Source organism: Lontra canadensis, unplaced genomic scaffold (assembly GCF_010015895.1).
Source record: "Lontra canadensis isolate GAN:19392208 unplaced genomic scaffold, GSC_riverotter_1.0 scaffold49, whole genome shotgun sequence".
Classification (NCBI taxonomy): Eukaryota; Metazoa; Chordata; class Mammalia; order Carnivora; family Mustelidae; genus Lontra; species Lontra canadensis.
The window spans coordinates 7,223,100-7,236,476 of record NW_022631043.1 but is presented as its reverse complement, the minus strand read 5'-3'; the positions used below and the strand labels follow the sequence as shown (position 1 = coordinate 7,236,476).

The following is a 13,377-nucleotide window of genomic DNA, read 5'->3' as shown; positions in this document are numbered from 1 at the left end:
AGGCAAAGGGGCATGTTCAGAGTCACATAGCTCCTTGGGGGCTGACCCAGAATGTTGACACAGGTAGAGCTGATGACACCAGTGACTTTCCATGAAACCATCTTGCTGCCCTGACTCTAAGATCTGTTTCAGACACAGAAGTCTAAATGGATTTTGATCTATTTCATAGGTTTTTAATATTATGATTATACTTTTCAGGACACATTTAACACTCTTCAATACCATTCTTCTAGCTGGATAAAATCATTTGCAAAGGATGTTGCTGGAACTTTGATTTGGGCTTACTTCGCCAGTTTTAAAAGGACCATAGCCCAGCTTATAGGTTGATGGCTCAGCGTCTCATAGCAGATTACAGAATTTGCAGACTATGGGGATATATTTCTCTTAAAATAAAGAGCCCTGGTTTGGTACACACTTTTGTCCTTCATGTAATTGCTGTATCGGAGACTCTCCCCTCCCCCACCTCAGCCCTTGGAGCCCTTAGAGCCTCTCACCAGCTGTATGACTTACACAAATGACTCACCCTCTCTGAGCCTCATTTTCTCATTTGTCAAAAGCACGTAGTAAGCATAAACTTGCGGGATTGTTCTGAGGACTGCAGGAAAATAACTCACCACGCAGTGACCCTCCCCCGCCACTCAGCATGGCCACTCATTACCAACCCTTTGCACCTACACACATGGCCCCAATTTAGGACATTCTGAGGCCAAAGCCCAGGTCATTTTCCTGGCATTAAGCTCTCTGGATGTGTTGGCACCTTGAAGAATGTGGAGTGTGCCATATTCCTTAGGGAATTCCAGCTCTCCAAAATCATCTCTAATCTCCTATGTTTTCAGAGTTTATATACCTCACCTATTTGCCTTTCCTTTAATCCTCCCCCTGTGACCGTACACATACCTCCTTCTCTGCTTGTTGCTTATCACTGTTGGTTAGCACCGGCATCTTCCCAAAGATCCACCACCCAAACTCCTAGAAGCACTACTGTGATCGGTCAGCCTACCTGGGCTTTGTGCGCATTTTAGATGTCAGGACTCCCTGCTGATAGCGTTTATTGAATACCTACTATGTGTCTGAAATTGGCCTGGGTACTTTGCATATGTTAGCTCATTTCATCTGCCCAATACCTATTGAGCTGGGTACTTTTCTTTCCACCTTACAGAGGAGAAAATGAAGGCCTGGAGAGGTTTAGATGTCTTGCCCAAGGTCATATAGCTAGGAACACTGAGAGCAAGCAGGAGCTGCCCTTAGTATGAAGCCTGCTATGTGCCAGACTATTGCTCTGTAGCTAGAAAATCTCCTCTGGCAGGAGTGGCCCTGCCCCCAAGATCCCCAGCCTGTCTTGCCATATGTAATTCTGCATCAAATATTCACCGGGCAGCTGCCATGTGCTGGGCTCTGGGTCAGGTGTCGGCCTCCCTCGAGATGTGGCCCTGCCTGTTCTCACAGAGTGCTTTCCTGTCCCCAGAAAGGCAATGCTCTGCCAGTTGTGGGTCTAGGAGTCTGAGGTTCCTCCCCGCCCGGCCCCTACCATGTCCCCTATGATACCTTCAAAAGCTGGGCATGATCTCCCCTGGGAGTAGCTACGGAGGACCCGCCGGGAACGCCGTCACCGTCTCTCCATCAGCTGCTGCTGCTCCAGCACAGTGAGCAGGTGGCCAGGCCTCTGAGAGTGCAGAGAAACCCAGGCTATCAAGAAGAACAGCAGTTGCTACACCAGCCACACACTTCCTCTGCTAGAAATGAGGAAGGCGCGCGGGACTTGCAGAAGAGCAGGTTCCTGTTTTTAGTAACCACGCTGAGTAGGCTTCTCTCTGTAAGGAAGACCATGGCATCATCATTTATTTATTTATTTATTTATTTATTTACAAAGTGCTTGGGAATGTGTGCAACTTGATTCTAAATGCCTGGGCCGTGCTCAGGCTCTCAGAAGCTGGTGCCTTCTTCTCTCATTAAAAGGCAGGGGAGGCTGAGAAGCTGCTCTCACTCATCCCCAGAGCTCACTGTGTCCAAGGAGGCTGGCGTTCAGGCCTACAGCTTGTCTTTTCTCAGCATCCTGGTTATTATTGCTTTTTTTGTCCCTGTGAAGCAGCCTCTGGAGCAGAGCTTCTGCCCGGGCTCTGCCACAGACAGGGTTTAATTGGCAGAGGTATGAAATAGTAGGCATCAAACCCACTACAGAAAGAAGCTGCCCATCAGCCTTCTGGGGCAAGACAGGCAACCCCTCTGCTGTGCTACAACCAGAAGAAACTAGAAAGGATATGAAATGTAGTCAGTCTCCCCGCAGGTTCTAGATTAAAAACGACTATGAAAACATGGTGACTGGGTGCCGTGTGGGATGCTTGGCTGGCTCCTGGATTGAGGGGAAAGACCTAGAAAGAACATTCTTGGGATGGAGCTGAGGGGTAGTCACACAGATACTGCACTGTAGATAATATTGTGTCAATGTTAACTTTCTGGGCCATGACAATGACACTGCAGTTATGTGGGAAGATGATCTGGTTTTTAAGGAGATACATGCTGATGTATCTGGAAGTCAAATGTCATGATGTCTGCAACTTTCAAATGGTTCGCTAAAAGAAAAAGAACTATAATATGTAAATAAATATAAATCAAGAAAAAGACGAGGGCCCCTGGGTGGCTCAGTCATTAAGCGTCTGCCTTCAGCCTAGGTCATGATCCCAGAGTCCTGGGATTGAGTCCCACATCAGGCTCCTTGCTCAGCTGGAGCCTGCTTCTCCCTCTCCCTGTCACTCCCCCTGCTTATACTCTCTCTGTCAAATAAATAAAAAGTAAAGTCTAAAAAAAAAAAAAAAAAGACAATGAGAGAGGCAGAAAACAAATGTGGCAAAATGCTGACATTTGCTGAATCCAGGTGAAAGGCATATGTGCCTTGTACTATTTCAACTTTCTGATGGGTGCAACATTTAGAAAATAATAGTATATAGCTCCCCATTCATAATATGTGTGTCCCTGTTCACAGTATATGTGTCTTTCCATGGTGTGTGGGAAAACTCAGGCACATGGGGACTAAGGGCTGTTGGTGGTAGGACTGCCAGTGAATTACCTGCTGGGGCTGGGACGGCCCTCCAAGAGCCCTGGTTGGCCCCCCACTTCAAAAAGATGATGGAACAGAGTGTCCAATGACTCTCCCAGAATCACATTCCCAGCCCCATCACAGAGCCAGGACCAGTGTCCAGGACAGATGATGCGCTGCTCCCACCCAGCAGTGTCAACATGGTCTCCTAGGGACAGTCATTTAGAAACCTCACTCAGTGCACTTGTTAAATCTATCGAAAACATCAGGGCCACTTCTAAACTTGAACTCTGTACTAGATAGTGCTTCTTAGGCAACTTGTGAAAATAGCCACTCTCTGGATAGGCAGCCCAGGAAGGCAGAAAGGAAATGTTGAGAAAGAGTCCGATCGGGAAGAACAAAGGGGCAGAAGTTAAGCCAAAGTGGAGTTTCCAACCCCCCCCCCCCCCGATTCACACGGAGGAGTAAAAGAGGTGTGGGAGGGGGCTACTTCCCACAAGTGGCCAGTGGTCGGGGGAAGGCCTGTCAGTGAAGGTACCATTAGTTGAGACCTGACCTGGGACAAGCCAGTTTGAAAGGTGCAGGAGGGATTTATGGCTTGGCACAGGCTTTAGGGTTCGGGGAAGCTCCAAGTCTGATGGCAGAGGCAGATGACAGATAGATGGGGGACCACAGAAGGGTCTCCATCAGAGAACACAGGCCATGAACAGGAGAAGCTGGTGCAGAGAAGCGCAGGATTTGGAGCCCCTGGTGGCCAAGAGTGGAATATCGGCTCTGCCTGTTTCTGCTGGGTAATTCTGTGATGGGGGGTGAAGGCGGGGTGCGGGAGTGCCGCTAACTTCCCCTGGCTTTGCTGTTTCTTCATCTCCTTCTCACTTTGTGGGGTAGCTGCCAGGAAACAGAGGGAGATTGAGAATATGTTCCTAAAACCACCAACTCTGCTGCATGGGAGCTGACTTGTGGCTTAAGCCGTGGGGTGCAGAGGTGGGAGCCTAGGTCACTATCAGCAAGAGCAGGGATGAAGCCAGGTCAGCCAAGCGCCTAGGTACAAGTGTCTGCAAGTGATCTCAACTTTAGACCTCTGTTTCCAATTTCCCAGTGGGTTTTCAACCTTGGCCCTATGGACATTCTGGCCAGACCATTCTATGCTGTGTGTGTAAGTGTCAAAGGGTGGGGGACTGGGAGTGGAGCGGGGAGCTGTGCTGTGCACTATTGGATATTCAATAGCATCTGGCCCCTACTTACCTGATGACTGTAACACTGACTTCTGCCAAGTCATGACCACCAAGATATCCCAGGCGTCATCATTGTGTCCTAGGGAGCAAAAGTACCCCTGCGAACCACTGGATCACAGCTGTCCTGCAGAGGTATGGGAGCATTGAATAGGTCAACCTGGGAAATGTTCTCTCATGAATTGCAAATGCTGCTCAGTTTAGCAAAATTTATGACAATTGCAAAGTTTTTTTTTTTTTAATTAACATATAATGTATTATTAGCCCCAGGGGTACAGGTCTGTGAATCGCCAGGTTACACACTTCACAGCACTCACCATAGCACAAACCCTCCCCAATGTCCATAACCCCACCACCCTCTCCCTACCCTCCTCCCTCCAGCAACCCTCAGTTTGTTTTGTGAGATTAAGAGTCTCTGATGGTTTGTCTCTCTCCCGATCCCATCTTGTATCATTTATTCCTTTCCTACTCCCCAACCCCCACACGTTGCCTCTCAACTTCCTCACATCAGGGAGATCATATGATAGTTGTCTTTCTCTGATTGACTTATTTCACTCAGCATAATACCCTCTAGTTCCATCCACGTCATCAATTGCAAAGTTCTTATGTGTCCAACCTGCCTTGAGAACACAGAAAGGGAGGGAATCCTCAGATGCGACATGAGTAGGGCTCCATCCCTCCCTGCCCTCAAGGAATTTCTGATCTTGTGGAGGAAAAAGACATACTGTCAGATCCCCAAGGGAATATATGAAAGATGTCAATAGGGTGGGAGCCCAACAGGGGTGTGGACTCTTGGTTACATGGGCACCTGGTGGTAAGGATGGTGGGACTAGATTGGATTGTTGGCATTCAAGGTCACTGAGGTTCTGAGTCAGTACGAGAGATAAAGTCATAAAAATACTTGGCAGGGGATGCCCCCACCAAAGACCTCAAGTATAAGTATAGGGTCAGCTCCAGCCCAGTAACAGTGTGTCAGGAGACCCCAATTTAGGGCTCAGAAAGATGCTCAAGTCTATCTGTGTAGAAAGACCTGCCTTCTGGAAGGATTTTCCAGTTAATTAGCTATTAGGTCCCAGGCTATGGCCCAGGAAGATTAGCAACATGCCCTCACAGGCTGATGATTGCTCTATTAAGTATGAGGTCATCACGTTACTGAAATGGAATGTTTCACCATGTTCTTAACGTTGTCAGGAGCCAGGTGCTATATTCCCCAGTTGGGGGACTGGCAGGTCTCTCAGCCCAAGCACCAAGAAGCCCATTTCTCCATCTTTGGGGGCAGAGGGACTCCAGGTCCTAGAAAGTTAAGGCGACTGAGTCCTATGTGGCAAGAGTGGGGTCGGTAAGCCCCATGGTTTACAGCTTGGTCTAGTATTAGCAGACTCCTGGTTCTATTCAAACGTATTTTTCCTTCTTTGCACATAAGTGAAAGGTTCGAAGATGAGAAAGGCAACCTCGGGAACTAATAAGCTCCCTCTCGGTGTAGACGGTCAAGTGTAGGCTGGCCCATTTAGTAGGGAAGCTGCATGAGCATATGCTTGGTACCGTAAGACTATAGAGGGGATCCTCTGTATTTAAAAGGATTAAACCATATGACCTTCAAGATCCCACGCAAACTAAAAGTTGTCTCAGAACAAAGTTTATGCCCCTCCCAGAGCTGGGTAAGTGACTCATTCATCCATTCAACCGTTCATTCAACAAATATTTGTTGAGCACCTTCTGTGTGTTAGATGCTGCTCTAGGGGGTTGAGTTAGCGATGCGAACAGTTAATGGCCTAGAAAACACCTGAAGGAATGGGGACAGGAGGGGGAACTCTTGCCTGCGAAGAGAGTTTTGAAATGAGCCCAGAATGACGCCACTGTGGAGATCAGGAGGAAGGGCCATTGGGGAAATCACAGGACAGGCAGTGCCTGTGGTGTTCAGGGGCCAGAAGGAAACTGATGTTTGGGGACTGCCAGGAAAAAGACTTGGCTCTGTTTGTGGTACCTATTTATTCTTCCTAAGTAGTCTGTATGTCACCTGAAGAGACCAAGGTTCCTAGGGTTTAGCTTGCTTGCTCTACCTTAACCAGATGGTGAGGGACACCATCCAGGTCCAGCTCAATCACTTCTGGAGGTGAGCTCACTGTCACTATTCACTGCCCCCCAGAGGGATGTCCCATGTCCCAGTGCTTCCCTCACACCTTTCCAGCCCTGTGTCTTCCTCCAGTACCTGCTGAAGACTCCTGTTTCCCACAGGACCAGCATCATCCCTTTTCCTGGCATTCAGAGCACGTCATATTTGTTCTCTAATCCCCTCCCACGACAACATCACCATTCAAGGCCTTGATGTGGCCTTGAATTATAAGAACTTTATGTGGCCCCCTGCACATCAGACAAGCCTCCCACCTCTTCACCATGAACTTTGCCACTCTGCCCTTCCCCTACCTGTGTGGGATTACCTCCCTTATGCAAGACCCAACCCAGAGCTCACCTTGTTCTTACATATTTCCAGCCTCCCCCAACCAAAGATGATTGCTCCCTCCTCAGAACTAGCCTTGGAGTAATAACTGCTCACAGCAGTAGGACACATGCACATGGAAGTCAAGAGCAAGAGAAGGAGTTCAAGATATTTGGGAGATGTGTGACCTTGCACAGCTGTTATTAATCCTATTGCCTTCCCAGGACTGTGGGTCTGTAGGACAATGTGTACAGACCACCTAGCACAGTGAAAGGCACATACATGAATGTCCCCCTTGCCCTTCAAAGTGGTGCATGCTGTTGAGAAGGCAGGTGAAGGTCCAACACATGACCATTGATCCTCACCTGAGCCTACCCCAAAAGAAATGACCCATAATTATCCACTAATTAAATGGATAAATGAAGGTCCTGCACCTGCCTTCTGATCAAAAGTCTGTAAATTGTGAATGTTGAATTTTACCTCTGGGGAAGATAGTAAGCTAACCACAGGCATCATCTGAGAGACATCAGACCCTCTTGTTTCTCTAAAGATGGCAGTTGTTTCTATTTCTGGAACCATCTCCAAAAATGGATAAGTGGTCCATCTGGATGGGCTGAATTCTCCAGCAGGCAGGAGACCCACATGTTATCCGATTCTTTGTGTTTCTCTGAGAGGCCTCTTGACAGAACAGTGTTCTCAGGAGAGAGAAAAGTGAAAGCTTTCTTCCCCCTGCACTCTGCTGTGATGAGTGATGAGCACAAAAGTGTTGATTCACCGGACTTCTTGTCTTTGGTCATTGCTCAACCTAACCCACTAACTCCACTTCGCAGGGGAGACCTTAGCTCTTCCCAGCTTTGTGAGGGTTGAGAAAGAGGTCACTGGGTTTCTCAGAGCTCAGGAAGTTCTCTGAGTGGATCCTAAGTTCATTCTTGTGACTTTGCTTGACTTACAAACTTCCTCTCATGTACCAATATACAATCTCTTTTATTCCCTAGACCTAACTGAGCCACTCATTTATTCAAATGACAATTATATTAAATGAATATTAACTTCCTGCCAGCTGTGAGGCTAAGCTTTAGGGAGATAAGGGTGACGGTGACACATTCCCTGCCGCCCAGGAGCTCAGTGTGAGTCAAACAGGGTCCTGGAAAGAACCTTGATGACAGGGCAGCATGGTGGGAGCTCCAGAGATGAGGGAAACCAGACGAAATGGCTCGTGCTTGCAGAGAAGCCAAGGCTTGATGGAGGAGTGACATTCAGCTCAACCTTGAACATGAGAGCTGTCCATCAAAATGGGACATTTGGCAGGGCCAGCTGGGATGTTCGTTTTGTGCCTTCTCATTTTGTTTTTCATGATGGGGATGACTTCAGTTGCATCTTGTCTGGAAATGGAAGTGACTTTGGGATCTGCCACTCATTTGTCATCCTGCCTCCTGTGATCTCTTTGTCCCTCCTGCAGCTGGGACAGGCTGACCAATTGCCCCTCCTCAAACCAGTTCTGTCCAGTACTGTTCTTCCCCATCATCCTTGGCCTCGTGCAGATCCTCATCTGGTCCACGCTGGCCCAACCTGCCTTCCCAGTCATCTTCCCCTTTCTCTGCTGGCTTTTGTCTTGGACTTTATTCCTGTTGTTCCACTGACTAGAATGGCTTTCCCCTCATTTTAGGATCTGCCAGAATCAGGGATGAGTCTCCAGTTGGGGCCAACCAGGGCTTTGATGGAACTTTCATTTTACTGAGTCAGAGTCTGCTCCAAGGGCTCATTTTCCCTTCACACCCTGCAAAAGGTGGGGCCAAGATATGCACCCCCACCCCCGCTCTTGTCCTCTGCCCAGAGGTGGAATTCTTTGATTATTCAAGTGGGTGGTGCCTGAGACTGTCTCATGGCATGTGGCACTGGTGGGCAGGAGGGATGGCAGCTATGGGGCCATCCATCTGCCACTGAGCCTTGCCAGAATGGCTTGCCACTGTCCCAGAAGCAAAACACTTGCCAATAATTTTTATTCCTATGAACAGAGCAGACCCTGTGGGTCTGTGGTGATGTCCCAGCTGGACTCTTTCTTCAGCTGACTGAGAAAAGGGTCTCTTCCTATTGTCAAGTCTAATCATCTCCAGACTTTCAAGTATGCACCCAGACAGTAAGAGTTTTGAGTAAGCACCCCCATATGTGAACATTTAATCATTAATTATATATGTAGGTGACTCTGCAAAGACACACATTATAAATATAAAAATATTTTTAAAGTATAAGACTAGTTAAATAGTACATTCTAGAATTTTCTTTTTGTGTTCCAGTGAATTATCTTGGGCACTTCCTTTGGGAGACCAAGACTCTAACAGAAACAAAGGAGACAGGCATCATTGCTAAAAAAGAGGGATCTCAATGAGGAGTTTTGAAAGGCTACATGTTATCTTCCCCACAGCAAATATATAGTCCAGCTTCTGGGAGGGGCACAGAGGTTCTTGTGAACTCTGCTTAAAAACAAAGACCAGAGTGTTGCTTCCCCTGAGAAAGAGGCAGTGCATGGTGGCACTGGGTGGCATCAGACTCCAGGAAGAGAATTTGTTCAAGGGTCTCTCATTAACACCTTTGTTTTCCCATCTCTCGGCTGGCCTGACTTCCAAAAACTGTAAGCTCCATGAGGTCAAGGAGCCCAGCTGTTTTGTCCGTGACTGACACCTAGCATTAGCACTTCTCACAGCCCAAGCGAGCAGGGAGGAAGAATGGGAGGGAAGGGCAGAGGGAGCAGGTTTAAGACAAAAATAAAAACCATAAAAGCCTCCCCTCCCTGGAGATCAGAAATTTTCTCAAGTCCTTCTTCGCTTTCTGATCCCCTCCAGTTGCTACCATATCAGGGTGCCCCAAGATGGGCATGGGATTGTCCTGATAATTGCCTAGCTCACTGCATCAGAGCAGCCTGCGTCCTGAGGACAGCCCGGGGACAGCCAGGCAACAGCCAACACAGCTGGCTGGACACGTGGCCATCAAGCCTCTGTGATCAGCTTCTCATCGTGAACTGAGTCAGGTCTTCTGAGCACTCTGCCCTGGCATTTTCATCTCCTAAAACAGAACAAAGACACTGGCGCATCCACCTCTAAACGTGCCTTAATAGCACAAAATGGGCTTAAGGTCTGTGGCAGAGCAATGATGGCTTTTGCTGGTGTCCCCTCCCCAGCTTTCATTCTGTGATGCCCTAGCTTCTGGGAGATGCGCTTTTTGTACTCACAACGAGGTCCTGCTGCTGGTACCTAAGGAGAGCAAGCTCGGACCCGGCTGTGATGTGATCTTAAAATGGTGTCAGGCATTCATAAGTGCCTGGACGTGTGTGAAATTGCTAGCCGGCGTCTCTTCCATCGCCCGCCGAGCCACAACTAATTACACCAGCAGTGGGCGGCAGCCAAGGGGGACGGGTAGGGACAGGCAAGCTCGATGGCTTCAAATAGCCTTGGCCAGAACAAAATCCAACCCTGGAAGCCTTTTTTTAACTGGAGGATATTTCACTATTTCTTATTTTAGTTTGAGTAGCACTAATATTATAAATAGTATCAACTGCGTTCTGCCTGGTGCTTTAGTTGATTTCATTTGTAGAAGAACTCTTTGAAATATCGATTATGATTTTAATGATTGCTTCTACTTATTAGAAACCTAACGCATACATGTAATTTCCCTGTTGTCTCCTGAATTCACCTCAACGACAAATGAGGTCAATACTCTTCTTACCCTCATTTTACATCAAGGACGCCGAAACATAGGGAACTTAAATCACTTCTCTAAGGACAAACAGTGGGTAAGAAGGATTGCTGGACTTGAACCTGGACTGACGAGCCTCATTGCCCATGCTCTTGATGCCACACCTTGAGACATAATAGACCCATTTTATAGATGGAGAAACCGAGACCCAGAGAGTAAAGCCACTTGCCAAATTGTCAGTGCAAGATTCAGTAAGATCTCTCTAATCCTGATGCCCATGCTCTGTCCTTTTTTTCTATGACTATAGTAATTTTTATCTGTTTCTATTCAATACATTTAAAAGGGATGGTGTTGGAAACGATGCATACCTATTTAGTTCATAGAGAGGCATCAGCACCTTAGTAAACGTCCCCTGGAGTGTCTGCATGGGAAAGTTTGGGGAGACAGTCTCCTTGAATTACGGGCCAGGGGCTGTCAGGGCTGTCCTCTGTACAGGGTGGGGGCAGGGCTCACACCTCACAAACCACTGGGGCTAACACAAGCTAAGGAAGGAGTGGCTAATGCTGAGCTGTGTTGAACACAGCAGGCCTAGTTGGGGAGGGCTGGTGTGTGAGGCTCAGGCACCAGGACTGTGGTCTGATCCCACTCAGGCAACTCAGGTTACACTCCTTGTGTGGTGTCCTCTGAGGAGCTGCCCTGACCCCACTCTGGCACAAGAGTCGGCCAGCTCCTCTCCTGCACACTCAAGGCCATGCATACCCACGAGAACCTCAGACCATGTGCACACACCATGCTTATCTAAGGATGGTGTGGTGAGCCCTTTCTCCTGGCCGGGAGCTGGCCGGTGGCATTTGCTGAAGCAAGGAGGGAGGAGGGACACGAAGGAAGGGAGAAATGGAGAGAGGGAGGCAGTCAGAAACGACTGGGAGGAAAATGGTGATTGGACATGACTTTCTGACTTCTAGAAGTCTTTGCTAGCTTCAGCAATATTCTAGACCCTCCTGTCTTTTGGGGAAATTCTTCATACACCATGGCTGACTGCAGGAGTCAAACTGGCAGGGAACCAAGTGGCTTGGTCCATCCTGTGGAGGAGAATTGAGGTGGCAAGACTTCCACTCTGGACCAGCTTTCTCGCTCGGGGGGCACCTGCTGGGGGATCTCTCTCCACCTCCATCTTTCCACCTTTAAATGAGTACAAGGACACAGCTCTGGGCAACGGCTGCCCGTGAATGCCTCCACATGCATCAACTTCACCAATCTGCACAACAAACCGCAGAGGTACAGATAAAACCCCACCTTTGCAAAACAGATTTGGTGATGTTAGTTGATTTCCCCGAAATGACAAAGCCGCCAAGCAACAGAGCAGAGATTCAAACGCATCTTTCTGATTTCTGAATTCATGCTGTTACTGCTTTTCTACACTGAGGGTTGTTTGCAAGGGATTAAGAGAGGGACAAGGTGGAATTAGTCAATGACATGCTGGCGTGCAGGTGTCCTGCTGGTTGTACCAACACCAGAACCAAGACCGGCAGAAGTATTAGAAGCCAGGCTGCATGCACAGCTCCTCACAGGACACATTTCTCGTGCCTCTTGCAAAAGTCTGTGAGGCAGGTGCTCTAGAGCAGAGCGATGGAGGCGTAAAAATGTAATTTGTTCAAAGCCAAAGAGAAAGAAGGCAGCAAAGCCACAGTTCAACCCCAGGCTGTAATCCTCAAGGGCCAGTGCATTCCTTCTCCCCTCTACAGGTGCACTGGTCCTTTTTCTGGGCCAGCTGGTCCCTGAAACAAAGCTAGAGGATCAAGTGACTGGAAAGAAACACCCAGGCACTTTTGCAAGCTCGAATTATGGATTTATTTTTAAAAGGCATCCTATACCTATATAAATTGCTGACCAAGAATGAAGGGAAAGACTCCCTGCATTTTATAAAGTCCCTTTGAAATAAGGGGCTCATCCTTGCGTCCGCCATCACTCAGTGTCACTTTCAATGGGTGATCGCTTTGCTGGCGAAATGGGTCCTTTTTCAGTGGCAAGCATTTAAATGGTTTCTGACAGCCAGAAGGTGATGGAGACAATTAGATATAATATTTGTGACAGATGGAAAAAGGCACTTTGTCAAGTCTGCAGGAACCTGGAAGAAAACCATGGCAGGAGAGCAAGCTCCACTCTAAAGGGTAGAGCCAAGGGCTGGTTCCTCTCCCCTCTCCATGCTGAAGTGCCTAGGAGGGCCACCACCCCCCACATTGGAGTGCTCCCCCTACAGATGCCTGGGCAAGGCCTCTGGACTGTGCCTCCATCAGTAAAGAGGACAATTGTGTGGCTGAGCCCCATGAAGAGCAGGGTTTGCCGAGGTGTTTGGAGAAGGAAGGAAAAGTATAGAAATTTGCCTCCATCCCGGTTCCCTTTGGCACAGGGAGCAGTGGCTTTGGAGACAAACAGCCTGAATCCAGCTCCCAAGCAGTGGGTGACTGGGGACAGGACATTTATCCTCTCTGAGCCTCTGCCATTCTTTCATTAAAGGGACACAGTCCTCAATCCTCAGTCAGAAGTTCAGTAAGCACACACTGGAAACAGTTTGTAAGGGGCAGGAAACACAGCGGGCTCCCCCTAACTGCTGCTACCTTTCTTTACTCTCCTCCACGTGCAGACAGAGCCAGTTGGCAATTTAAGTTTGCAAACAAAACACGCCAAGGCTCAGCCTCTCTGGAGGGCACTTTGGCAGTACATTGTGGAAAAAAAAAATGTTTTTAAAATATTTCCGTATAGAATGCAAGGGTTAAGTGATGGTTTCTTAGCTATGACTCCAAAAGCTGACTTCCTCAGTATTAAAAACATTGAGCGGCAAAAGCTACCATCAGGAAAGTGAAAGAGACAGAATGGGGGAAAGTGTTTGTGAATCATATATTTGGTAAGGGACTTGTGTCTGGAATATGTGAAGAACGCTTCTAACTCAAGACCAGAAAGACAAATAACCACATTTAAAAATG

The 13,377-nt window shown here is 48.0% G+C and overlaps 2 protein-coding genes across 2 annotated transcripts in view; one reads left to right on the top strand and one right to left on the bottom strand.

Annotated features, from left to right (window-relative positions):
* The window catches only part of SLA (Src like adaptor), a 31,945-nt gene extending 30,204 nt beyond the window's left edge, over positions 1–1,741 (bottom strand). Inside the window, exon 1 of the mRNA XM_032873497.1 lies at positions 1,546–1,741. The gene's annotated coding sequence lies outside the window, so the exon portion shown is untranslated. The remainder of the gene's footprint in view (positions 1–1,545) is intronic.
* TG (thyroglobulin) overlaps positions 1–13,377 on the top strand; it is a 236,675-nt gene that overhangs the window by 178,871 nt on the left and 44,427 nt on the right. The gene's annotated exons all lie outside the window — the stretch shown is intronic.